This window comes from Lonchura striata, chromosome 26, assembly GCF_050655825.1.
Source record: "Lonchura striata isolate lonStrDom1 chromosome 26, ASM5065582v1, whole genome shotgun sequence".
Classification (NCBI taxonomy): domain Eukaryota; kingdom Metazoa; phylum Chordata; class Aves; order Passeriformes; family Estrildidae; genus Lonchura; species Lonchura striata.
The window spans coordinates 6,185,156-6,211,163 of record NC_140728.1 but is presented as its reverse complement, the minus strand read 5'-3'; positions in this window follow the sequence as shown (position 1 = coordinate 6,211,163).

The window sequence follows — 26,008 nt, the reverse complement described above, 5'->3', positions numbered from 1 at the left end:
TCCAGGTTCCTGATGTCAGTTTGTAGGGCTCCCTTGGGTCTATCAGGGCAGCACAAGTTTGAGGTGGGGACAACTTCGGTGTGGGGTCCATCCTTCGATATAAGGATTTTTTGCAGTGTGGCCCCAGCCCATGGCCAGGGAACCCTGGGCACAACCTTTTTCCATTTTCCCTGGGAAAGAAAACTCAGCAATCCAGGTTCCTGATGTCAGTTTGTAGGGCTCCCTTGGGTCTATCAGGGCAGCACAAGTATGAGGTGGGGACAACTTCGGTGTGGGGTCCATCCTTCGATATAAGGATTTTTTGCAGTCAGGGCCAGGGGCCCCTGGGCACATCCTTTTTCCATTTTCCCTGGGAAAGAAAACTCAGCAGTCCAGGTTCCTGATGTCAGTTTGTAGGGCTCCCTTGGGTCTATCAGGGCAGCACAAGTTTGAGGTGGGGACAACTTCGGTGTGGGGTCCATCCTTTGATATAAGGATTTTTTGCAGTCAGGGTATGGGGCCCAGGGCCAGGGGCCCCTGGGCACATCCTTTTTCCATTTTCCCTGGGAAAGAAAACTCAGCAGTCCAGGTTCCTGATGTCAGTTTGTAGGGCTCCCTTGGGTCTATCAGGGCAGCACAAGTTTGAGGTGGGGACAACTTCGGTGTGGGGTCCATCCTTCGATATAAGGATTTTTTGTAGTGAGGCACAAGCCCAGGCCCAGGGGCCCCTGGGCACATCCTTTTTCCATTTTCCCTGGGAAAGAAAACTCAGCAGTCCAGGTTCCTGGTGTCAGTGTGTAGGGCTCCCTTGGGTGTATCAGGGCAGCACAAGTTTGAGGTGGGGACAACTTTGGTGTGGGCTCCATCCTTCGATATAAGAATTTTTTGCAGTCAGGGCCAGGGGCCCCTGGGCACATCCTTTTTCCATTTTCCCTGGGAAAGAAAACTCAGCAGTCCAGGTTCCTGATGTCAGTTTGTAGGGCTCCCTTGGGTCTATCAGGGCAGTACAAGTTTGAGGTGGGGACAACTTCGGTGTGGGGTCCATCCTTCGATATAAGGATTTTTTGCAGTGAGGCCCCAGCCCAGGGCAAGGGGCCCCTGGGCACAACCTTTTTCCATTTTCCCTGGGAAAGAAAACTCAGCAGTCCAGGTTCCTGATGTCAGTTTGTAGGGCTCCCTTGGGTCTATCAGGGCAGCACAAGTTTGAGGTGGGGAACACTTCGGTGTGGGGTCCATCCTTCGATATAAGGATTCTTTGCAGTCAGGGCCAGGGTCCCCTGGGCACATCCTTTTTCCATTTTCCCTGGGAAAGAAAACTCAGCAGTCCAGGTTCCTGATGTCAGTTTGTAGGGCTCCCTTGGGTGTATCAGGGCAGCACAAGTTTGAGGTGGGGACAACTTTGGTGTGGGGTCCATCCTTCGATATAAGGATTTTTTGCAGTCAGGGCCAGGGGCCCCTGGGCACATCCTTTTTCCATTTTCCCTGGGAAAGAAAACTCAGCAGTCCAGGTTCCTGATGTCAGTTTGTAGGGCTCCCTTGGGTCTATCAGGGCAGTACAAGTTTGAGGTGGGGACAACTTCGGTGTGGGGTCCATCCTTCGATATAAGGATTTTTTGCAGTGAGGCCCCAGCCCAGGGCAAGGGGCCCCTGGGCACAACCTTTTTCCATTTTCCCTGGGAAAGAAAACTCAGCAGTCCAGGTTCCTGATGTCAGTTTGTAGTGCTCCCTTGGGTCTATCAGGGCAGCACAAGTTTGAGGTGGGGAACACTTCGGTGTGGGGTCCATCCTTCGATATAAGGATTCTTTGCAGTCAGGGCCAGGGTCCCCTGGGCACATCCTTTTTCCATTTTCCCTGGGAAAGAAAACTCAGCAGTCCAGGTTCCTGATGTCAGTTTGTAGGGCTCCCTTGGGTCTATCAGGGCAGCACAAGTTTGAGGTGGGGACAACTTTGGTGTGGGGTCCATCCTTCGATATAAGGATTTTTTGCAGTCAGGGCCAGGGGCCCCTGGGCACATCCTTTTTCCATTTTCCCTGGGAAAGAAAACTCAGCAGTCCAGGTTCCTGATGTCAGTTTGTAGGGCTCCCTTGGGTCTATCAGGGCAGCACAAGTTTGAGGTGGGGACAACTTCGGTGTGGGGTCCATCCTTCGATATAAGGATTTTTTGCAGTGTGGCCCCAGCCCATGGCCAAGGAACCCTGGGCACAACCTTTTTCCATTTTCCCTGGGAAAGAAAACTCAGCAGTCCAGGTTCCTGATGTCAGTTTGTAGGGCTCCCTTGGGTCTATCAGGGCAGCACAAGTATGAGGTGGGGACAACTTCGGTGTGGGGTCCATCCTTCGATATAAGGATTTTTTGCAGTCAGGGCCAGGGGCCCCTGGGCACATCCTTTTTCCATTTTCCCTGGGAAAGAAAACTCAGCAGTCCAGGTTCCTGATGTCAGTTTGTAGGGCTCCCTTGGGTCTATCAGGGCAGCACAAGTTTGAGGTGGGGACAACTTCGGTGTGGGGTCCATCCTTCGATATAAGGATTTTTTGCAGTCAGGGTATGGGGCCCAGGGCCAGGGGCCCCTGGGCACATCCTTTTTCCATTTTCCCTGGGAAAGAAAACTCAGCAGTCCAGGTTCCTGATGTCAGTTTGTAGGGCTCCCTTGGGTCTATCAGGGCAGCACAAGTTTGAGGTGGGGAAAACTTCGGTGTGGGGTCCATCCTTCGATATAAGGATTTTTTGTAGTGAGGCACAAGCCCAGGCCCAGGGGCCCCTGGGCACATCCTTTTTCCATTTTCCCTGGGAAAGAAAACTCAGCAGTCCAGGTTCCTGGTGTCAGTGTGTAGGGCTCCCTTGGGTGTATCAGGGCAGCACAAGTTTGAGGTGGGGACAACTTTGGTGTGGGGTCCATCCTTCGATATAAGAATTTTTTGCAGTCAGGGCCAGGGGCCCCTGGGCACATCCTTTTTCCATTTTCCCTGGGAAAGAAAACTCAGCAGTCCAGGTTCCTGATGTCAGTTTGTAGGGCTCCCTTGGGTCTATCAGGGCAGTACAAGTTTGAGGTGGGGACAACTTCGGTGTGGGGTCCATCCTTCGATATAAGGATTTTTTGCAGTGAGGCCCCAGCCCAGGGCAAGGGGCCCCTGGGCACAACCTTTTTCCATTTTCCCTGGGAAAGAAAACTCAGCAGTCCAGGTTCCTGATGTCAGTTAGTAGGGCTCCCTTGGGTCTATCAGGGCAGCACAAGTTTGAGGTGGGGAACACTTCGGTGTGGGGTCCATCCTTCGATATAAGGATTCTTTGCAGTCAGGGCCAGGGTCCCCTGGGCACATCCTTTTTCCATTTTCCCTGGGAAAGAAAACTCAGCAGTCCAGGTTCCTGATGTCAGTTTGTAGGGCTCCCTTGGGTGTATCAGGGCAGCACAAGTTTGAGGTGGGGACAACTTTGGTGTGGGGTCCATCCTTCGATATAAGGATTTTTTGCAGTCAGGGCCAGGGGCCCCTGGGCACATCCTTTTTCCATTTTCCCTGGGAAAGAAAACTCAGCAGTCCAGGTTCCTGATGTCAGTTTGTAGGGCTCCCTTGGGTCTATCAGGGCAGTACAAGTTTGAGGTGGGGACAACTTCGGTGTGGGGTCCATCCTTCGATATAAGGATTTTTTGCAGTGAGGCCCCAGCCCAGTGCAAGGGGCCCCTGGGCACAACCTTTTTCCATTTTCCCTGGGAAAGAAAACTCAGCAGTCCAGGTTCCTGATGTCAGTTTGTAGGGCTCCCTTGGGTCTATCAGGGCAGCACAAGTTTGAGGTGGGGAACACTTCGGTGTGGGGTCCATCCTTCGATATAAGGATTCTTTGCAGTCAGGGCCAGGGTCCCCTGGGCACATCCTTTTTCCATTTTCCCTGGGAAAGAAAACTCAGCAGTCCAGGTTCCTGATGTCAGTTTGTAGGGCTCCCTTGGGTCTATCAGGGCAGCACAAGTTTGAGGTGGGGACAACTTTGGTGTGGGGTCCATCCTTCGATATAAGGATTTTTTGCAGTCAGGGCCAGGGGCCCCTGGGCACATCCTTTTTCCATTTTCCCTGGGAAAGAAAACTCAGCAGTCCAGGTTCCTGATGTCAGTTTGTAGGGCTCCCTTGGGTCTATCAGGGCAGCACAAGTTTGAGATGGGGACAACTTCGGTGTGGGGTCCGTCCTTCGATGTAAGGATTTTTTGCAGTCAGGGTCAGGGGCCCCTGGCCATAACCTTTTTCCATTTTCCCTCGGAAAGAAAACTCAGCAGTCCAGGTTCCTGATGTCAGTTTGTAGGGCTCCCTTGGGTCTATCAGGGCAGCACAAGTTTGAGGAGGGGACAACTTCGGTGTGGGGTCCATCCTTCGATATAAGGATTTTTTGCAGTCAGGGCCAGGGGTCCCTGGGCACATCCTTTTTCCATTTTCCCTGGGAAAGAAAACTCAGCAGTCCAGGTTCCTGATGTCAGTTTGTAGGGCTCCCTTGGGTCTATCAGGGCAGCACAAGTTTGAGGTGGGGACAACTTCGGTGTGGGGTCCATCCTTCGATATAAGGATTTTTTGTAGTGAGGCCCCAGCCCAGGGCCAGGGGCCCCTGGGCACATCCTTTTTCCATTTTCCCTGGGAAAGAAAACTCAGCAGTCCAGGTTCCTGATGTCAGTTTGTAGGGCTCCCTTGGGTCTATCAGGGCAGCACAAGTTTGAGGTGGGGACAACTTCGGTGTGGGGTCCATCCTTCGATATAAGGATTCTTTGCAGTGAGGCCCCAGCCCAGGGCCAGGGGCCCCTGGGCACAACCTTTTTCCATTTTCCCTGGGAAAGAAAACTCAGCAGTCCAGGTTCCTGATGTCAGTTTGTAGGGCTCCCTTGGGTCTATCAGGGCAGCACAAGTATGAGGTGTGTACAAATTTGGTGTGGGCTCCATGCTTCGATATAAGGAATTTTTGCAGTCAGGGCCAGGGGCCCCTGGGCACATCCTTTTTCCATTTTCCCTGGGAAAGAAAACTCAGCAGTCCAGGTTCCTGATGTCAGTTTGTAGGGCTCCCTTGGGTGTATCAGGGCAGCACAAGTTTGAGGTGGGGACAACTTCGGTGTGGGGTCCATCCTTCGATATAAGGATTTTTTGTAGTGAGGCCCCAGCCCAGGGCCAGGGGCCCCTGGGCACATCCTTTTTCCATTTTCCCTGGGAAAGAAAACTCAGCAGTCCAGGTTCCTGATGTCAGTTTGTAGGGCTCCCTTGGGTCTATCAGGGCAGCACAAGTTTGAGGTGGGGACAACTTCGGTGTGGGGTCCATCCTTCGATATAAGGATTTTTTGCAGTCAGGGCCAGGGGCCCCTGGGCACATCCTTTTTCCATTTTCCCTGGGAAAGAAAACTCAGCAGTCCAGGTTCCTGATGTCAGTTTGTAGGGCTCCCTTGGGTCTATCAGGGCAGCACAAGTTTGAGGTGGGGACAACTTCGGTGTGGGGTCCATCCTTCGATATAAGGATTCTTTGCAGTGTGGGCCCAGCCCATGGCCAGGGGCCCCTGGGCACATCCTTTTTCCATTTTCCCTGGGAAAGAAAACTCAGCAGTCCAGGTTCCTGATGTCAGTTTGTAGGGTTCCCTTGGGTGTATCAGGGCAGCACAAGTTTGAGGTGGGGACAACTTTAATGTGGGGTCCATCCTTCGATATAAGGATTTTTTGCAGTCAGGGCCAGGGGCCCCTGGGCACATCCTTTTTCCATTTTCCCTGGGAAAGAAAACTCAGCAGTCCAGGTTCCTGATGTCAGTTTGTAGGGCTCCCTTGGGTCTATCAGGGCAGCACAAGTTTGAGGTGGGGACAACTTCGGTGTGGGGTCCATCCTTTGATATAAGGATTTTTTGCAGTCAGGGTATGGGGCCCAGGGCCAGGGGCCCCTGGGCACATCCTTTTTCCATTTTCCCTGGGAAAGAAAACTCAGCAGTCCAGGTTCCTGATGTCAGTTTGTAGGGCTCCCTTGGGTCTATCAGGGCAGCACAAGTTTGAGGTGGGGAAAACTTCGGTGTGGGGTCCATCCTTCGATATAAGGATTTTTTGTAGTGAGGCACAAGCCCAGGCCCAGGGGCCCCTGGGCACATCCTTTTTCCATTTTCCCTGGGAAAGAAAACTCAGCAGTCCAGGTTCCTGGTGTCAGTTTGTAGGGCTCCCTTGGGTCTATCAGGGCAGCACAAGTTTGAGGTGGGGACAACTTTGGTGTGGGGTCCATCCTTCGATATAAGGATTTTTTGCAGTCAGGGCCAGGGGCCCCTGGGCACATCCTTTTTCCATTTTCCCTGGGAAAGAAAACTCAGCAGTCCAGGTTCCTGATGTCAGTTTGTAGGGCTCCCTTGGGTCTATCAGGGCAGCACAAGTTTGAGGTGGGGACAACTTCGGTGTGGGGTCCATCCTTCGATATAAGGATTTTTTGCAGTCAGGGCCAGGGGCCCCTGGGCACATCCTTTTTCCATTTTCCCTGGGAAAGAAAACTCAGCAGTCCAGGTTCCTGATGTCAGTTTGTAGGGCTCCCTTGGGTCTATCAGGGCAGCACAAGTTTGAGGTGGGGACAACTTCGGTGTGGGGTCCATCCTTCAATATAAGGATTTTTTGCAGTGTGGCCCCAGCCCATGGCCAGGGAACCCTGGGCACATCCTTTCTCCATTTTCCCTGGGAAAGAAAACTCAGCAGTCCAGGTTCCTGATGTCAGTTTGTAGGGCTGCCTTGGGTCTATCAGGGCAGCACAAGTTTGAGGTGGGGACAACTTCGGTGTGGGGTCCATCCTTCGATATAAGGATTTTTTGTAGTGAGGCCCCAGCCCAGGGCCAGGGCCCCCTGGGCACATCCTTTTTCCATTTTCCCTGGGAAAGAAAACTCAGCAGTCCAGGTTCCTGATGTCAGTTTGTAGGGCTCCCTTGGGTCTATCAGGGCAGCACAAGTTTGAGGTGGGGACAACTTCGGTGTGGGGTCCATCCTTCGATATAAGGATTCTTTGCAGTGTGGGCCCAGCCCATGTCCAGGGGCCCCTGGGCACATCCTTTTTCCATTTTCCCTGGGAAAGAAAACTCAGCAGTCCAGGTTCCTGATGTCAGTTTGTAGGTTTCCCTTGGGTGTATCAGGGCAGCACAAGTTTGAGGTGGGGACAACTTTAATGTGGGGTCCATCCTTCGATATAAGGATTTTTTGCAGTCAGGGCCAGGGGCCCCTGGGCACATCCTTTTTCCATTTTCCCTGGGAAAGAAAACTCAGCAGTCCAGGTTCCTGATGTCAGTTTGTAGGGCTCCCTTGGGTCTATCAGGGCAGCACAAGTTTGAGGTGGGGACAACTTCGGTCTGGGCTCCATCCTTCGATATAAGGATTTTTTGCAGTGCTGGCCCGGCCCAGAATAGGGCCAGTGACAGAGTCCAAGAGCCAGAAGCCATGAAAAAAGGGTTGCCCCTTGGAAATCTGAATGGAGAAGGATGTGTTGTGGACCCAAGCTGCTTTCATGTCGATGAGGGGTTGCCTTGATGATCCCAAACAAAAATCGAAAACTGACGTCAGGAACCGGGACTGGCGAGCATGCATTCCTAGAGAAAATAGCTTGAATTCACGCAGACCACCATGCGGTCCTGGGTGGGCAGCTGAGTGCAGGAAATATGAACATAGAAAAATACAATCCAGGCCCAAACCGCACCCACCTCAAACTTGTGCTGCCCTGATACACCCAAGGGAGACCTACAAACTGACATGAGGAACCTGGACTGCTGAGTTTTCTTTCCCAGGGAAAATGGAAAAAGGATGTGCCCAGGGGCCCGTGGCCCTGGGCTGGGCCCTGACTGCAAAGAATCCTTATATCGAAGGATGGACCCCACACCGAAGTTGTCCCCACCTCAAACTTGTGCTGCCCTGATACACCCAAGAGAACCCTACAAACTGACATCAGGAACCTGGACTGCTGAGTTTTCTTTCCCAGGGAAAATGGAAAAAGGATGTGCCCAGGGGCCCCTTGCCCTGACTGCAAAAAATCCTTATATCGAAGGATGGACCACACACCGAAGTTGTCCCCACCTCAAACTTGTGCTGCCCTGATAGACCCAAGGGAGCCCTACAAACTGACATCAGGAACCTGTATTGCTGAGTTTTATTTTTACGGGGAAAAGGGACAAAGCTTTTGCCCAGGGGCCCCTGGCCCTGGGCCGGGCCAGCACTGCAAAAAATCCTTATATCGAAGGATGGAGCCCAGACCGAAGTTGTCCCCACCTCAAACTTGTGCTGCCCTGATACACCCAAGGGAGCCCTACAAACTGACATCAGGAACCTGGACTGCTGAGTTTTCTTTCCCAGGCAAAATGGCCAAAGGATGTGCCCGGGGGCCCCTGGCCCTGGGCTGGGCCCTGACTGCCAAAAATCCTTAAATTGAAGGATGGACCCCACACCGAAGTTGTCCCCACCTCAAACTTGTGCTGCCCTGATACACCCAAGGGAGCCCTACAAACTGACATCAGGAACCTGGACTGCTGAGTTTTCTTTCCCAGGCAAAATGGCCAAAGGATGTGCCCAGGGGCCCCTGGCCCTGGGCTGGGCCCTGACTGCCAAAAATCCTTAAATTGAAGGATGGACCCCACACCGAAGTTGTCCCCACCTCAAACTTGTGCTGCCCTGATACACCCAAGGGAGCCCTACAAACTGACATCAGGGACCTGGACTGCTGAGTTTTCTTTCCCAGGGAAAATGGCCAAAGGATGTCCCCAGGGGCCCCTAGCCCTGACTGCAAAAAATCCTTATATCGAAAATGGACCCCACACCGAAGTTATCCCCACCTCAAACTTGTGCTGCCCTGATAGACCCAAGGGAGCCCTACAAACTGACATCAGCAACCTGGACTGCTGAGTTTTCTTTCCCAGGGAAAATGGAAAAAGGATGTGCCCAGGGGCCCCTTGCCCTGACAGCAAAGAATCCTTATATCGAAGGATGGACCCCACACTGAAGTTGTCCCCACCTCAAACTTGTGCTGCCCTGATAGACCCAAGGGAGCCCTACAAACTGACATCAGGAACCTGGACTGCTGAGTTTTCTTTTTACAGGGAAAAGAGACAAAGCTTTTGCCCAGGGGCCCCTGGCCCTGGGCCGGGCCAGCACTGCAAGAAATCCTTATATCGAAGGATGGAGCCCAGACCGAAGTTGTCCCCACCTCAAACTTGTGCTGCCCTGATAGACCCAAGGGAGCCCTACAAACTGACATCAGGAACCTGGACTGCTGAGTTTTCTTTCCCAAGGAAAATGGCCAAAGGATGTGCCCACGGGCCCCTGGCCCTGGTCTGGGCCCTGACTGCAAAAAATCCTTATATCGAAGGATGGAGCCCAGACCAAAATTGTCCCCACCTCAAACTTGTGCTGCCCTGATAGACCCAAGGGAGCCCTACAAACTGACATCAGGAACCTGGACTGCTGAGTTTTCTTTCCCAGGGAAAATGGAAAAAGGTTGTGCCCAGGGGCCCCTGGCCCTGACTGCAAAGAATCCTTATATCGAAGGATGGACCCCACACCGAAGTTGTCCCCACCTCAAACTTGTGCTGCCCTGATAGACCCAAGGGAGCCCTACAAATTGACATCAGGAACCTGGACTGCTGAGTTTTCTTTCCCAGGGAAAATGGCCAAAGGATGTGCCCAGGGGACCCTGGCCCTGACTGCAAAAAATCCTTATATCGAAGGATGGACCCCACACCGAAGTTGTCCCCACCTCAAACTTGTGCTGCCCTGATAGACCCAAGGGAGCCCTACAAACTGACATCAGGAACCTGGACTGCTGAGTTTTCTTTCCCAGGGAAAATGGAAAAAGGATGTGCCCGGGGGCCCCTGGCCCTGACTGCAAAGAATCCTTATATCGAAGGATGGACCTCACACCGAAGTTGTCCCCACCTCAAACTTGTGCTGCCCTGATAGACCCAAGGGAGCCCTACAAACTGACATCAGGAACCTGGACTGCTGAGTTTTCTTTCCCAGGGAAAATGGAAAAAGGATGTGCCCAGGGGCCCCTGGCCCTGACTGCAAAGAATCCTTATATTGAAGGATGGACCCCACACCAAAGTTGTCCCCACCTCAAACTTGTGCTGCCCTGATACACCCAAGGGAGCCCTACAAACTGACATCAGGAACCTGGACTGCTGAGTTTTCTATCCCAGGGAAAATGGAAAAAGGATGTGCCCAGGGGCCCCTGGCCCTGACTGCAAAAAATCCTTATATCGAAGGATGGACCCCACACCGAAGTTGTCCCCACCTTAAACTTGTGCTGCCCTGATAGACCCAAGGGAGCCCTACAAACTGACATCAGGAACCTGGACTGCTGAGTTTTCTTTCCCAGGGAAAATGGCCAAAGGATGTGCCCAGGGGCCCCTGGCCCTGACTGCAAAGAATCCTTATATCGAAGGATGGACCCCACACCGAAGTTGTCCCCACCTCAAACTTGTGCTGCCCTGATAGACCCAAGGGAGGCCTACAAATTGACATCAGGAACCTGGACTGCTGAGTTTTCTTTCCCAGGGAAAATGGCCAAAGGATGTGCCCAGGGGACCCTGGCCCTGACTGCAAAAAATCCTTATATCGAAGGATGGAGCCCTGACCAAAGTTGTCCCCACCTCAAACTTGTGCTGCCCTGATAGACCCAAGGGAGCCCTACAAACTGACATCAGGAACCTGGACTGCTGAGTTTTCTTTCCCAGGGAAAATGGAAAAAGGATGTGCCCAGGAGCCCCTGGCCCTGGGCAGGGACCTCACTGCAAAGAATCCTTATATCGAAGGATGGACCCCACACCGACGTGTCCCCACCTCAAACTTGTGCTGCCCTGATAGACCCAAGGGAGCCCTACAAACTGACATGAGGAACCTGGACTGCTGAGTTTTCTTTCCCAGGGAAAATGGAAAAAGGATGTGCCCAGGGGCCCCTAGCCCTGACTGCAAAAAAATCCTTATATCGAAAGATGGACCCCACACCGAAGTTGTCCCCACCTCAAACTTGTGCTGCCCTGATAGACCCAAGGGAGCCCTACAAACTGACATCAGGAACCTGGACTGCTGAGTTTTCTTTCCCAGGGAAAATGGAAAAAGGATGTGCCCAGGGGCCCCTTGCCCTGACAGCAAAGAATCCTTATATCGAAGGATGGACCACACACCGAAGTTGTCCCCACCTCAAACTTGTGCTGCCCTGATAGACCCAAGGGAGCCCTAAAAACTGACATCAGGAACCTGTATTGCTGAGTTTTCTTTTTACAGGGAAAAGGGACAAAGCATTTGCCCAGGGGCCCCTGGCCCTGGGCCGGGCCCTGACTGCAAAAAATCCTTATATCGAAGGATAGAGCCCACACCGAAGTTGTCCCCACCTCAAACTTGTGCTGCCCTGATAGACCCAAGGGAGCCCTACAAACTGACATCAGGAACCTGGACTGCTGAGTTTTCTTTCCCAGGGAAAATGGAAAAAGGATGTGCCCAGGAGCCCCTGGCCCTGGGCAGGGCCCTGACTGCAAAGAATCCTTATATCGAAGGATGGACCCCACACCGAAGTGTCCCCACCTCAAACTTGTGCTGCCCTGATAGACCCAAGGGAGCCCTACAAACTGACATCAGGAACCTGGACTGCTGAGTTTTCTTTCCCAGGGAAAATGGCCAAAGGATGTGCCCAGGGGCCCCTAGCCCTGACTGCAAAAAAATCCTTATATCGAAAGATGGACCCCACACCGAAGTTGTCCCCACCTCAAACTTGTGCTGCCCTGATAGACCCAAGGGAGCCCTACAAACTGACATCAGGAACCTGGACTGCTGAGTTTTCTTTCCCAGGGAAAATGGAAAAAGGATGTGCCCAGGGGCCTATTGCCCTGACAGCAAAGAATCCTTATATCGATGGATGGACCACACACCGAAGTTGTCCCCACCTCAAACTTGTGCTGCCCTGATAGACCCAAGGGAGCCCTACAAACTGACATCAGGAACCTGGACTGCTGAGTTTTCTTTTTACAGGGAAAAGGGACAAAGCTTTTGCCCAGGGGCCCCTGGCCCTGGGCTGGGCCGTGACTGCAAAAAATCCTTATATCGAAGGATGGAGCCCACACCGAAGTTGTCCCCACCTCAAACTTGTGCTGCCCTGATAGACCCAAGGGAGCCCTACAAACTGACATCAGGAACCTGGACTGCTGAGTTTTCTTTCCCAAGGAAAATGGCCAAAGGATGTGCCCAGGGGCCCCTAGCCCTGGGCTTGGACCTCACTGCAAAAAATCCTTATATCAAAGGATGGAGCCCAGACCGAAGTTGTCCCCACCTCAAAATTGTGCTGCCCTGATAGACCCAAGGGAGCCCTACAAACTGACATCAGGAACCTGGACTGCTGAGTTTTCTTTCCCAGGCAAAATGGCCAAAGGATGTGCCCAGGGGCCCCTGGACCTGGGCTGGGCCCTGACTGCAAAAAATCCTTATATCGAAGGATGGAGCCCAGACCAAAATTGTTCCCACCTCAAACTTGTGCTGCCCTGATACACGCAAGGGAGCCCTACAAACTGACATCAGGAACCTTGACTGCTGAGTTTTCTTTCCCAAGGAAAATGGAAAAAGTATATGCCCAGGGGCCCCTGGCCCTGGGCTGGGCCGTGACTGCAAAAAATCCTTATATCGAAGGATGGACCCCACACCGAAGTTGTCCCCACCTCAAACTTGTGCTGCCCTGATAGACCCAAGGGAGCCCTACAAACTGACATCAGGAACCTGGACTGCTGAGTTTTCTTTCCCAGGGAAAATGGCTGCAGGTCCTGAAGGGAACAAAAAGGGCTCCCGGCCTTTGCCTCTGTTCTCTAACATTCCCCGAAAGGCATCGCAGTCCCGGAAGAGGTGTTTGTCATGCAGCCTGCCAAAATAAAGTCTTGTAAAATTCTAGCTCTGCCTTTTTTTTAACGTGTTCTTACTTCCTATTTATGTAATCGCAGAAAGCAAGGAAAGAATAAATGTGTCTGGTTCCCACTATTGCTCTGTGCAGGCATTTTTAAAGCCTGCTGTAGTTCTATCCTCTTTTTCCACTCCAAGCTTCACTTTTCCCCCGTTTTTCAATGTCTGCTGCTTTGGGTTTCCCAGGCAGGGCTGGGTTCCTCGGCAGGGGTCTTAGGAGTTGGTGCAGATTCCGCTTTTTCCGAAGGTGTATCAAAGTGTGCCGGCAAAAGGATTGTTTTCTCCAGGAAAAAGCTTTCTCTCAATGACCATCAATGCATGTATGTGTTTTAATCTTGTAACCAGGTGAATTAAGAAAAGCCGACACCTGTAGCAGAGTTTTGTTGGATCTGTGTCTGTGAGAAGTGGGCTGTGTGCTGGAGAGGGAGAGACCAAGAGATGCTGTTGGAGAGTGGCAACAGCGGCAGGTGTGAGCTGCTAACTTGATGAGGGCTCAGAGCAGACACAGGTGTGAGCTGTTAAGATGATGAGGAAGAGGGGCGGATCCCTCTGGGGGGAGGTTATTTAAGGGCGAGGCTTTTCCTCATCCTGCTTTTGCATGGAGCTGCTGGAGAAGAGGAGTTTATGGGGGCCTCCCAGGGCTGTCTCATGGAAGGACGGTGAGTACTTTGAACATGGTTTGGGGGATCACCTGGGCACATCCTTTGGCCATTTACCCTGGGAAAGAAAACTCAGCAGTCCAGGTTCCTGATGTCAGTTTGTAGACCTCCCTTCAGTCTATCAGGGCAGCACAAGTTTGAGTTGAGGACAACTTCGGTCTGGGCTCCATCCTTCCATATAAGGATTTTTAGCAGTCAGGGCCAGGGGCCCCTGGGCACATCCTTTGGCCATTTTCCCTGGGAAAGAAAACTCAGCAGTCCAGGTTCCTGATGTCAGTTTGTAGGGCTCCCTTGGGTCTATCAGGGCAGCACAAGTTTGAGTAGGGGACAACTTCGGTGTGGGGTCCATCCTTCGATATAAGGATTCTTTGCAGTCAGGGCCAGGGGCCCACGGCCAGGGACCCCTGGGCACATCCTTTTTCCATTATCCCTGGGAAAGAAAACTCAGCAGTCCAGGTTCCTGATGTCAGTTTGTAGGGCTCCCTTGGGTCTATCAGGGCAGCACAAGTTTGAGGTGGGGACAACTTCGGTGTGGGCTCCATCCTTCGATATAAGGATTTTTCGCAGTCAGGGCCAGGGGCCCCCAGGAACATCCTTTGGCCATTTTCCCTGGGAAAGAAAACTCCGCAGTCCAGGTTGCTGATGTGAGTTTGTAGGGCTCCTTTGGGTGTATCAGGGCCGCACAATTTTGAGGTGGGGACAACTTCGGTGTGGGGTCCATCCTTCGATATAAGGATTTTTTGCAGTCAGGGCCAGGGGCCCCTGGGCACATCCTTTTTCCATTTTCCCTGGGAAAGAAAACTCAGCAGTCCAGGTTCCTGATGTCAGTTTGTAGGGCTCCCTTGGGTCTATCAGGGCAGCACAAGTTTGAGGTGGGGACAACTTCGATGTGGGGTCCATCCTTCAATATAAGGATTTTTTGCAGTCACGGACAGGGGCCCAGGGCCAGGGGCCCCCGGGCACATCCTTTGGCCATTTTGCCTGGGAAAGAAAACTCAGCAGTCCAGGTTCCTGATGTCAGTTTGTAGGGCTCCCTTGGGTCTATCAGGGCAGCACACGTTTGAGGTGGCGACAATTTCAGTGTGGGGTCCATCCTTCGATATAAGGATTTTTTGCAGTCAGGGCCTGGGGCCCCTGGGCACATCCTTTTTCCATTTTCCCTGGGAAAGAAAACTCAGCAGTCCAGGTTCCTGATGTCAGTTTGTAGGGTTCCCTTGGGTCTATCAGGGCAGCACAAGTTTGAGGTGGAGACAACTTCGTTGTGGGGTCCATCCTTCGATATAAGGATTTTTTGCAGTCAGGGCCAGGGGTCCCTGGGCACATCCTCTTTCCATTTTCCCTGGGAAAGAAAACTCAGCAGTCCAGTTTCCTGATGTCAGTTTGTAGGGCTCCCTTGGGTCTATCAGGGCAGCACAAGTTTGAGGTGGGGACAACTTCAGTGTGGGGTCCATCCTTCGAAATAAGGATTCTTTGCAGTCAGGACACAGCCCAGGGCCAGGGGCTCCTGGGCACAACCTTTTTCCATTTTCCCTGGGAAAGAAAACTCAGCAGTCCAGGTTCCTGATGTCAGTTTGTAGGGCTCCCTTGGGTCTATCAGGGCAGCACAAGTTTGAGGTGGGGACAACTTCGGTGTGGGGTCCATCCTTCGATATAAGGATTTTTTGTAGTGAGGCCCCAGCCCAGGGCCAGGGCCCCCTGAGCACATCCTTTTTCCATTTTCCCTGGGAAAGAAAACTCAGCAGTCCAGGTTCCTGATGTCAGTTTGTAGGGCTCCCTTGGGTCTATCAGGGCAGCACAAGTTTGAGGTGGGGACAACTTCGGTGTGGGGTCCATCCTTCGATATAAGGATTTTTTGCAGTCAGGTTATGAAGCCCAGGGCCAGGGTCCCCTGGGCACATCCTTTTTCCATTTTCCCTGGGAAAGAAAACTCAGCAGTCCAGGTTCCTGATGTCAGTTTGTAGGGCTCCCTTGGGTCTATCAGGGCAGCACAAGTTTGAGGTGGGGACAACTTCGGTGTGGGGTCCATCCTTCGATATAAGGATTTTTTGCAGTCAGGGCCAGGGGCCCCTGGGCACATCCTTTTTCCATTTTCCCTGGGAAAGAAAACTCAGCAGTCCAGGTTCCTGATGTCAGTTTTTAGGGCTCCCTTGGGTCTATCAGGGCAGTACAAGTTTGAGGTGGGGACAACTTCGGTGTGGGGTCCATCCTTCGATATAAGGATTTTTTGCAGTGAGGCCCCAGCCCAGGGCCAGGGGCCCCTGGGCACAACCTTTTTCCATTTACCCTGGGAAAGAAAACTCAGCAGTCCAGGTTCCTGATGTCAGTTTGTAGGGCTCCCTTGGGTCTATCAGGGCAGCACAAGTATGAGGTGGGTACAAATTTGGTGTGGGCTCCATCCTTCGATATAAGGATTTTTTGCAGTCAGGGCCAGGGGCCCCTGGGCACATCCTTTTTCCATTTTCCCTGGGAAAGAAAACTCAGCAGTCCAGGTTCCTGATGTCAGTTTGTAGGGCTCCCTTGGGTCTATCAGGGCAGCACAAGTTTGAGGTGGGGACAACTTCGGTGTGGGGTCCATCCTTCGATATAAGGATTTTTTGCAGTCAGGGCCAGGGGCCCCTGGGCACATCCTTTTTCCATTTTCCCTGGGAAAGAAAACTCAGCAGTCCAGGTTCCTGATGTCAGTTTGTAGGGCTCCCTTGGGTCTATCAGGGCAGCACAAGTTTGAGGTGGGGACAACTTCGGTGTGGGGTCCATCCTTCGATATAAGGATTTTTTGCAGTGTGGCCCCAGCCCATGGCCAGGGAACCCTGGGCACAACCTTTTTCCATTTTCCCTGGGAAAGAAAACTCAGCAGTCCAGGTTCCTGATGTCAGTTTGTAGGGCTCCCTTGGGTCTATCAGGGCAGCACAAGTATGAGGTGGGGACAACTTCGGTGTGGGGTCCATCCTTCGATATAAGGATTTTTTGCAGTCAGGGCCAGGGGCCCCTGGGCACATCCTTTTTCCATTTTCCCTGGGAAAGAAAACTCAGCAGTCCAGGTTCCTGATGTCAGTTTGTAGGGCTCCCTTGGGTCTATCAGGGCAGCACAAGTTTGAGGTGGGGACAACTTCGGTGTGGGGTCCATCCTTTGATATAAGGATTTTTTGCAGTCAGGGTATGGGGCCCAGGGCCAGGGGCCCCTGGGCACATCCTTTTTCCATTTTCCCTGGGAAAGAAAACTCAGCAGTCCAGGTTCCTGATGTCAGTTTGTAGGGCTCCCTTGGGTCTATCAGGGCAGCACAAGTTTGAGGTGGGGAAAACTTCGGTGTGGGGTCCATCCTTCGATATAAGGATTTTTTGTAGTGAGGCACAAGCCCAGGCCCAGGGGCCCCTGGGCACATCCTTTTTCCATTTTCCCTGGGAAAGAAAACTCAGCAGTCCAGGTTCCTGGTGTCAGTGTGTAGGGCTCCCTTGGGTGTATCAGGGCAGCACAAGTTTGAGGTGGGGACAACTTTGGTGTGGGGTCCATCCTTCGATATAAGAATTTTTTGCAGTCAGGGCCAGGGGCCCCTGGGCACATCCTTTTTCCATTTTCCCTGGGAAAGAAAACTCAGCAGTCCAGGTTCCTGATGTCAGTTTGTAGGGCTCCCTTGGGTCTATCAGGGCAGTACAAGTTTGAGGTGGGGACAACTTCGGTGTGGGGTCCATCCTTCGATATAAGGATTTTTTGCAGTGAGGCCCCAGCCCAGGGCAAGGGGCCCCTGGGCACAACCTTTTTCCATTTTCCCTGGGAAAGAAAACTCAGCAGTCCAGGTTCCTGATGTCAGTTTGTAGGGCTCCCTTGGGTGTACCAGGGCAGCACAAGTTTGAGGTGGGGACAACTTTGGTGTGGGGTCCATCCTTCGATATAAGGATTTTTTGCAGTCAGGGCCAGGGGCCCCTGGGCACATCCTTTTTCCATTTTCCCTGGGAAAGAAAACTCAGCAGTCCAGGTTCCTGATGTCAGTTTGTAGGGCTCCCTTGGGTCTATCAGGGCAGTACAAGTTTGAGGTGGGGACAACTTCGGTGTGGGGTCCATCCTTCGATATAAGGATTTTTTGCAGTGAGGCCCCAGCCCAGGGCAAGGGGCCCCTGGGCACAACCTTTTTCCATTTTCCCTGGGAAAGAAAACTCAGCAGTCCAGGTTCCTGATGTCAGTTTGTAGTGCTCCCTTGGGTCTATCAGGGCAGCACAAGTTTGAGGTGGGGAACACTTCGGTGTGGGGTCCATCCTTCGATATAAGGATTCTTTGCAGTCAGGGCCAGGGTCCCCTGGGCACATCCTTTTTCCATTTTCCCTGGGAAAGAAAACTCAGCAGTCCAGGTTCCTGATGTCAGTTTGTAGGGCTCCCTTGGGTCTATCAGGGCAGCACAAGTTTGAGATGGGGACAACTTCGGTGTGGGGTCCGTCCTTCGATGTAAGGATTTTTTGCAGTCAGGGTCAGGGGCCCCTGGCCATAACCTTTTTCCATTTTCCCTGGGAAAGAAAACTCAGCAGTCCAGGTTCCTGATGTCAGTTTGTAGGGCTCCCTTGGGTCTATCAGGGCAGCACAAGTTTGAGGAGGGGACAACTTCGGTGTGGGGTCCATCCTTCGATATAAGGATTTTTTGCAGTCAGGGCCAGGGGTCCCTGGGCACATCCTTTTTCCATTTTCCCTGGGAAAGAAAACTCAGCAGTCCAGGTTCCTGATGTCAGTTTGTAGGGCTCCCTTGGGTCTATCAGGGCAGCACAAGTTTGAGGTGGGGACAACTTCGGTGTGGGGTCCATCCTTCGATATAAGGATTTTTTGTAGTGAGGCCCCAGCCCAGGGCCAGGGGCCCCTGGGCACATCCTTTTTCCATTTTCCCTGGGAAAGAAAACTCAGCAGTCCAGGTTCCTGATGTCAGTTTGTAGGGCTCCCTTGGGTCTATCAGGGCAGCACAAGTTTGAGGTGGGGACAACTTCGGTGTGGGGTCCATCCTTCGATATAAGGATTTTTTGCAGTCAGGGCCAGGGGCCCCTGGGCACATCCTTTTTCCATTTTCCCTGGGAAAGAAAACTCAGCAGTCCAGGTTCCTGATGTCAGTTTGTAGGGTTCCCTTGGGTGTATCAGGGCAGCACAAGTTTGAGGTGGGGACAACTTTAATGTGTGGTCCATCCTTCGATATAAGGATTTTTTGCAGTCAGGGCCAGGGGCCCCTGGGCACATCCTTTTTCCATTTTCCCTGGGAAAGAAAACTCAGCAGTCCAGGTTCCTGATGTCAGTTTGTAGGGCTCCCTTGGGTCTATCAGGGCAGCACAAGTTTGAGGTGGGGACAACTTCGGTGTGGGGTCCATCCTTTGATATAAGGATTTTTTGCAGTCAGGGTATGGGGCCCAGGGCCAGGGGCCCCTGGGCACATCCTTTTTCCATTTTCCCTGGGAAAGAAAACTCAGCAGTCCAGGTTCCTGATGTCAGTTTGTAGGGCTCCCTTGGGTCTATCAGGGCAGCACAAGTTTGAGGTGGGGAAAACTTCGGTGTGGGGTCCATCCTTCGATATAAGGATTTTTTGTAGTGAGGCACAAGCCCAGGCCCAGGGGCCCCTGGGCACATCCTTTTTCCATTTTCCCTGGGAAAGAAAACTCAGCAGTCCAGGTTCCTGATGTCAGTTTGTAGGGCTCCCTTGGGTGTATCAGGGCAGCACAAGTTTGAGGTGGGGACAACTTTGGTGTGGGGTCCATCCTTCGATATAAGGATTTTTTGCAGTCAGGGCCAGGGGCCCCTGGGCACATCCTTTTTCCATTTTCCCTGGGAAAGAAAACTCAGCAGTCCAGGTTCCTGATGTCAGTTTGTAGGGCTCCCTTGGGTCTATCAGGGCAGTACAAGTTTGAGGTGGGGACAACTTCGGTGTGGGGTCCATCCTTCGATATAAGGATTTTTTGCAGTGAGGCCCCAGCCCAGGGCAAGGGGCCCCTGGGCACAACCTTTTTCCATTTTCCCTGGGAAAGAAAACTCAGCAGTCCAGGTTCCTGATGTCAGTTTGTAGGGCTCCCTTGGGTCTATCAGGGCAGCACAAGTTTGAGGTGGGGACAACTTCGGTGTGGGGTCCATCCTTCGATATAAGGATTTTTTGCAGTCAGGGCCAGGGGCCCCTGGGCACATCCTTTTTCCATTTTCCCTGGGAAAGAAAACTCAGCAGTCCAGGTTCCTGATGTCAGTTTGTAGGGCTCCCTTGGGTCTATCAGGGCAGTACAAGTTTGAGGTGGGGACAACTTCGGTGTGGGGTCCATCCTTCGATATAAGGATTTTTTGCAGTGAGGCCCCAGCCCAGGGCAAGGGGCCCCTGGGCACAACCTTTTTCCATTTTCCCTGGGAAAGAAAACTCAGCAGTCCAGGTTCCTGATGTCAGTTTGTAGTGCTCCCTTGGGTCTATCAGGGCAGCACAAGTTTGAGGTGGGGAACACTTCGGTGTGGGGTCCATCCTTCGATATAAGGATTCTTTGCAGTCAGGGCCAGGGGCCCCTGGGCACATCCTTTCTCCATTTTCCCTGGGAAAGAAAACTCAGCAGTCCAGGTTCCTGATGTCAGTTTGTAGGGCTTCCTTGGGTCTATCAGGGCAGCACAAGTTTGAGGTGGGGACAACTTTGGTGTGGGGTCCATCCTTCGATATAAGGATTTTTTGCAGTCAGGGCCAGGGGCCCCTGGGCACATCCTTTTTCCATTTTCCCTGGGAAAGAAAACTCAGCAGTCCAGGTTCCTGATGTCAGTTTGTAGGGCTCCCTTGGGTCTATCAGGGCAGCACAAGTTTGAGATGGGGACAACTTCGGTGTGGGGTCCGTCCTTCGATGTAAGGATTTTTTGCAGTCAGGGTCAGGGGCCCCTGGCCATAACCTTTTTCCATTTTCCCTGGGAAAGAAAACTCAGCAGTCCAGGTTCCTGATGTCAGTTTGTAGGGCTCCCTTGGGTCTATCAGGGCAGCACAAGTTTGAGGAGGGGACAACTTCGGTGTGGGGTCCATCCTTCGATATAAGGATTTTTGCAGTCAGGGCCAGGGGTCCCTGGGCACATCCTTTTTCCATTTTCCCTGGGAAAGAAAACTCAGCAGTCCAGGTTCCTGATGTCAGTTTGTAGGGCTCCCTTGGGTCTATCAGGGCAGCACAAGTTTGAGGTGGGGACAACTTCGGTGTGGGGTCCATCCTTCGATATAAGGATTTTTTGTAGTGAGGCCCCAGCCCAGGGCCAGGGGCCCCTGGGCACATCCTTTTTCCATTTTCCCTGGGAAAGAAAACTCAGCAGTCCAGGTTCCTGATGTCAGTTTGTAGGGCTGCCTTGGGTCTATCAGGGCAGCACAAGTTTGAGGTGGGGACAACTTCGGTGTGGGGTCCATCCTTCGATATAAGGATTCTTTGCAGTGTGGGCCCAGCCCATGGCCAGGGGCCCCTGGGCACATCCTTTTTCCATTTTCCCTGGGAAAGAAAACTCAGCAGTCCAGGTTCCTGATGTCAGTTTGTAGGGTTCCCTTGGGTGTATCAGGGCAGCACAAGTTTGAGGTGGGGACAACTTTAATGTGGGGTCCATCCTTCGATATAAGGATTTTTTGCAGTCAGGGCCAGGGGCCCCTGGGCACATCCTTTTTCCATTTTCCCTGGGAAAGAAAACTCAGCAGTCCAGGTTCCTGATGTCAGTTTGTAGGGCTCCCTTGGGTCTATCAGGGCAGCACAAGTTTGAGGTGGGGACAACTTCGGTGTGGGGTCCATCCTTTGATATAAGGATTTTTTGCAGTCAGGGTATGGGGCCCAGGGCCAGGGGCCCCTGGGCACATCCTTTTTCCATTTTCCCTGGGAAAGAAAACTCAGCAGTCCAGGTTCCTGATGTCAGTTTGTAGGGCTCCCTTGGGTCTATCAGGGCAGCACAAGTTTGAGGTGGGGACAACTTCGGTGTGGGGTCCATCCTTCGATATAAGGATTTTTTGTAGTGAGGCACAAGCCCAGGCCCAGGGGCCCCTGGGCACATCCTTTTTCCATTTTCCCTGGGAAAGAAAACTCAGCAGTCCAGGTTCCTGGTGTCAGTTTGTAGGGCTCCCTTGGGTGTATCAGGGCAGCACAAGTTTGAGGTGGGGACAACTTTGGTGTGGGGTCCATCCTTCGATATAAGGATTTTTTGCAGTCAGGGCCAGGGGCCCCTGGGCACATCCTTTTTCCATTTTCCCTGGGAAAGAAAACTCAGCAGTCCAGGTTCCTGATGTCAGTTTGTAGGGCTCCCTTGGGTCTATCAGGGCAGTACAAGTTTGAGGTGGGGACAACTTCGGTGTGGGGTCCATCCTTCGATATAAGGATTTTTTGCAGTGAGGTCCCAGCCCAGGGCAAGGGGCCCCTGGGCACAACCTTTTTCCATTTTCCCTGGGAAAGAAAACTCAGCAGTCCAGGTTCCTGATGTCAGTTTGTAGGGCTCCCTTGGGTCTATCAGGGCAGCACAAGTTTGAGGTGGGGACAACATCGGTGTGGGGTCCATCCTTCGATATAAGGATTTTTTGCAGTCAGGGCCAGGGGCCTCTGGGCACATCCTTTTTCCATTTTCCCTGGGAAAGAAAACTCAGCAGTCCAGGTTCCTGATGTCAGTTTGTAGGGCTCCCTTGGGTCTATCAGGGCAGCACAAGTTTGAGGTGGGGACAACTGCGGTGTGGGGTCCATCCTTCGATATAAGGATTTTTTGCAGTGAGGCCCCAGCCCATGGCCAGGGAACCCTGGGCACATCCTTTCTCCATTTTCCCTGGGAAAGAAAACTCAGCAGTCCAGGTTCCTGATGTCAGTTTGTAGGGCTCCCTTGGGTCTATCAGGGCAGCACAAGTTTGAGGTGGGGACAACTTCGGTGTGGGGTCCATCCTTCGATATAAGGATTTTTTGTAGTGAGGCCCCAGCCCAGGGCCAGGGCCCCCTGGGCACATCCTTTTTCCATTTTCCCTGGGAAAGAAAACTCAGCAGTCCAGGTTCCTGATGTCAGTTTGTAGGGCTCCCTTGGGTCTATCAGGGCAGCACAAGTTTGAGGTGGGGACAACTTTGGTGTGGGGTCCATCCTTCGATATAAGGATTTTTTGTAGTGAGGCCCCAGCCCAGGGCCAGGGCCCCCTGGGCACATCCTTTTTCCATTTTCCCTGGGAAAGAAAACTCAGCAGTCCAGGTTCCTGATGTCAGTTTGTAGGGCTCCCTTGGGTCTATCAGGGCAGCACAAGTTTGAGGTGGGGACAACTTCGGTGTGGGGTCCGTCCTTCGATATAAGGATTTTTCGCAGTCAGGGTCCGGGGCCCCTGCCCGTTCCCTTTTTCCATTTTCCCTGGGAAAGAAAACTTAGCAGTCCAGGTTCCTGATGTCAGTTTGTAGGGCTCCCTTGGGTCTATCAGGGCAGCACAAGTTTGATATGGGGACAACTTCGGTGTGGGGTCCATCCTTCGATATAAGGATTTTTTGTAGTGAGGCCCAAGCCCAGGACCAGGGGCCCCTGGGCACATCCTTTTTCCATTTTCCCTGGGAAAGAAAACTCAGCAGTCCAGGTTCCTGATGTCAGTTTGTAGGGCTCCCTTGGGTGTATCAGGGCAGCACAAGTTTGAGGTGGGGACAACTTTGGTGTGGGGTCCATCCTTCGATATAAGGATTTTTTGCAGTCAGGGCCAGGGGCCCCTGGGCACATCCTTTTTCCATTTTCCCTGGGAAAGAAAACTCAGCAGTCCAGGTTCCTGATGTCAGTTTGTAGGGCTCCCTTGGGTCTATCAGGGCAGCACAAGTTTGAGGTGGGGACAACTTCGGTGTGGGGTCCATCCTTTGATATAAGGATTTTTTGCAGTCACGGTATGGGGCCCAGGGCCAGGGGCCCCTGGGCACATCCTTTTTCCATTTTCCCTGGGAAAGAAAACTCAGCAGTCCAGGTTCCTGATGTCAGTTTGTAGGGCTCCCTTGGGTCTATCAGGGCAGCACAAGTTTGAGGTGGGGACAACTTCGGTGTGGGGTCCATCCTTCGATATAAGGATTTTTTGCAGTGATGGCCCTGCCCAGGGCCAGGGGCCCCTGGGCACATCCTTTGGCCATTTTCCCTGGGAAAGAAAACTCAGCAGTCCAGGTTCCTGATGTCAGTTTGTAGGGCTCCCTTGGGTCTATCAGGGCAGCACAAGTATGAGGTGGGTACAAATTTGGTGTGGGCTCCATCCTTCGATATAAGGAATTTTTGCTGTCAGGGCCAGGGGCCCCTGGGCACATCCTTTTTCCATTTTCCCTGGGAAAGAAAACTCAGCAGTCCAGGTTCCTGATGTCAGTTTGTAGGGCTCCCTTGGGTCTATCAGGGCAGCACAAGTTTGAGGTGGGGACAACTTCGGTGTGGGGTCCATCCTTCGATATAAGGATTTTTTGTAGTGAGGCCCCAGCCCAGGGCCAGGGGCCCCTGGGCACATCCTTTTTCCATTTTCCCTGGGAAAGAAAACTCAGCAGTCCAGGTTCCTGATGTCAGTTTGTAGGGCTCCCTTGGGTCTATCAGGGCAGCACAAGTTTGAGGTGGGGACAACTTCGGTGTGGGGTCCATCCTTCGATATAAGGATTTTTTGCAGTCAGGGCCAGGGGCCCCTGGGCACATCCTTTTTCCATTTTCCCTGGGAAAGAAAACTCAGCAGTCCAGGTTCCTGATGTCAGTTTGTAGGGCTCCCTTGGGTCTATCAGGGCAGCACAAGTTTGAGGTGGGGACAACTTCGGTGTGGGGTCCATCCTTCGATATAAGGATTTTTTGCAGTCAGGGCCAGGGGCCCCTGGGCACATCCTTTTTCCATTTTCCCTGGGAAAGAAAACTCAGCAGTCCAGGTTCCTGATGTCAGTTTGTAGGGCTCCCTTGGGTCTATCAGGGCAGCACAAGTTTGAGGTGGGGACAACTTCGGTGTGGGGTCCATCCTTCGATATAAGGATTTTTTGTAGTGAGGCCCCAGCCCAGGGCCAGGGGCCCCTGGGCACATCCTTTTTCCATTTTCCCTGGGAAAGAAAACTCAGCAGTCCAGGTTCCTGATGTCAGTTTGTAGGGCTCCCTTGGGTCTATCAGGGCAGCACAAGTTTGAGGTGGGGACAACTTCGGTGTGGGGTCCATCCTTCGATATAAGGATTTTTTGCAGTCAGGGCCAGGGGCCCCTGGGCACATCCTTTTTCCATTTTCCCTGGGAAAGAAAACTCAGCAGTCCAGGTTCCTGATGTCAGTTTGTAGGGCTCCCTTGGGTCTATCAGGGCAGCACAAGTTTGAGGTGGGGACAACTTCGGTGTGGGGTCCATCCTTCGATATAAGGATTTTTTGCAGTGTGGGCCCAGCCCATGGCCAGGGAACCCTGGGCACATCCTTTCTCCATTTTCCCTGGGAAAGAAAACTCAGCAGTCCAGGTTCCTGATGTCAGTTTGTAGGGCTGCCTTGGGTCTATCAGGGCAGCACAAGTTTGAGGTGGGGACAACTTCGGTGTGGGGTCCATCCTTCGATATAAGGATTTTTTGTAGTGAGGTCGCAGCCCAGGGCCAGGGCCCCTGGGCACATCCTTTTTCCATTTCCCCTGGGAAAGAAAACTCAGCAGTCCAGGTTCCTGATGTCAGTTTGTAGGGCTCCCTTGGGTCTATCAGGGTAGCACAAGTTTGAGGTGGGGACAACTTCGGTGTGGGGTCCATCCTTCGATATAAGGATTCTTTGCAGTGAGGTCCCTGCCCAGGGCCAGGGGCCCCCGGGCACATCCTTTGGCCATTTTCCCTGGGAAAGAAAACTCAGCAGTCCAGGTTCCGGATGTCAGTTTGTAGGGCTCCCTTGGGTCTATCAGGGCAGCACAAGTTTGAGGTGGGGACAACTTCGGTGTGGGGTCCATCCTTCGATATAAGGATTCTTTGCAGTCAGGGCCAGGGGCCCCTGGACATATCCTTTGGCCATTTTCCCTGGGAAAGTATACTCAGCAGTCCAGGTTCCTGAAGTCAGTTTGTAGGGCTCCCTTGGGTGTATGAGGGCAGCACAAGTTTGAGGTGGGGACAACTTCGGTGTGGGATCCATCCTTCTATATATGGATTTTTCGCAGTCAGGGCCAGGGGCCCCCGAGCACATCCTTTTTCCATTTTCCCTGGGAAAGAAAACTCAGCAGTCCAGGTTCCTGATGTCAGTTTGTAGGGCTCCCTTGGGTCTATCAGGGCAGCACAAGTTTGAGGTGGGGACAACTTCGGTGTGGGGTCCATCCTTCGATATAAGGATTTTTTGCAGTCAGGGCCAGGGGCCCCTGGGCACATCCTTTTTCCATTTTCCCTGGGAAAGAAAACTCAGCAGTCCAGGTTCCTGATGTCAGTTTGTAGGGCTCCCTTGGGTCTATCAGGGTAGCACAAGTTTGAGGTGGGGACAACTTCGGTGTGGGGTCCATCCTTCGATATAAGGATTCTTTGCAGTCAGGGCCAAGGGACCCTGGGCACATCCTTTTTCCATTTTCCCTGGGAAAGAAAACTCAGCAGTCCAGGTTCCT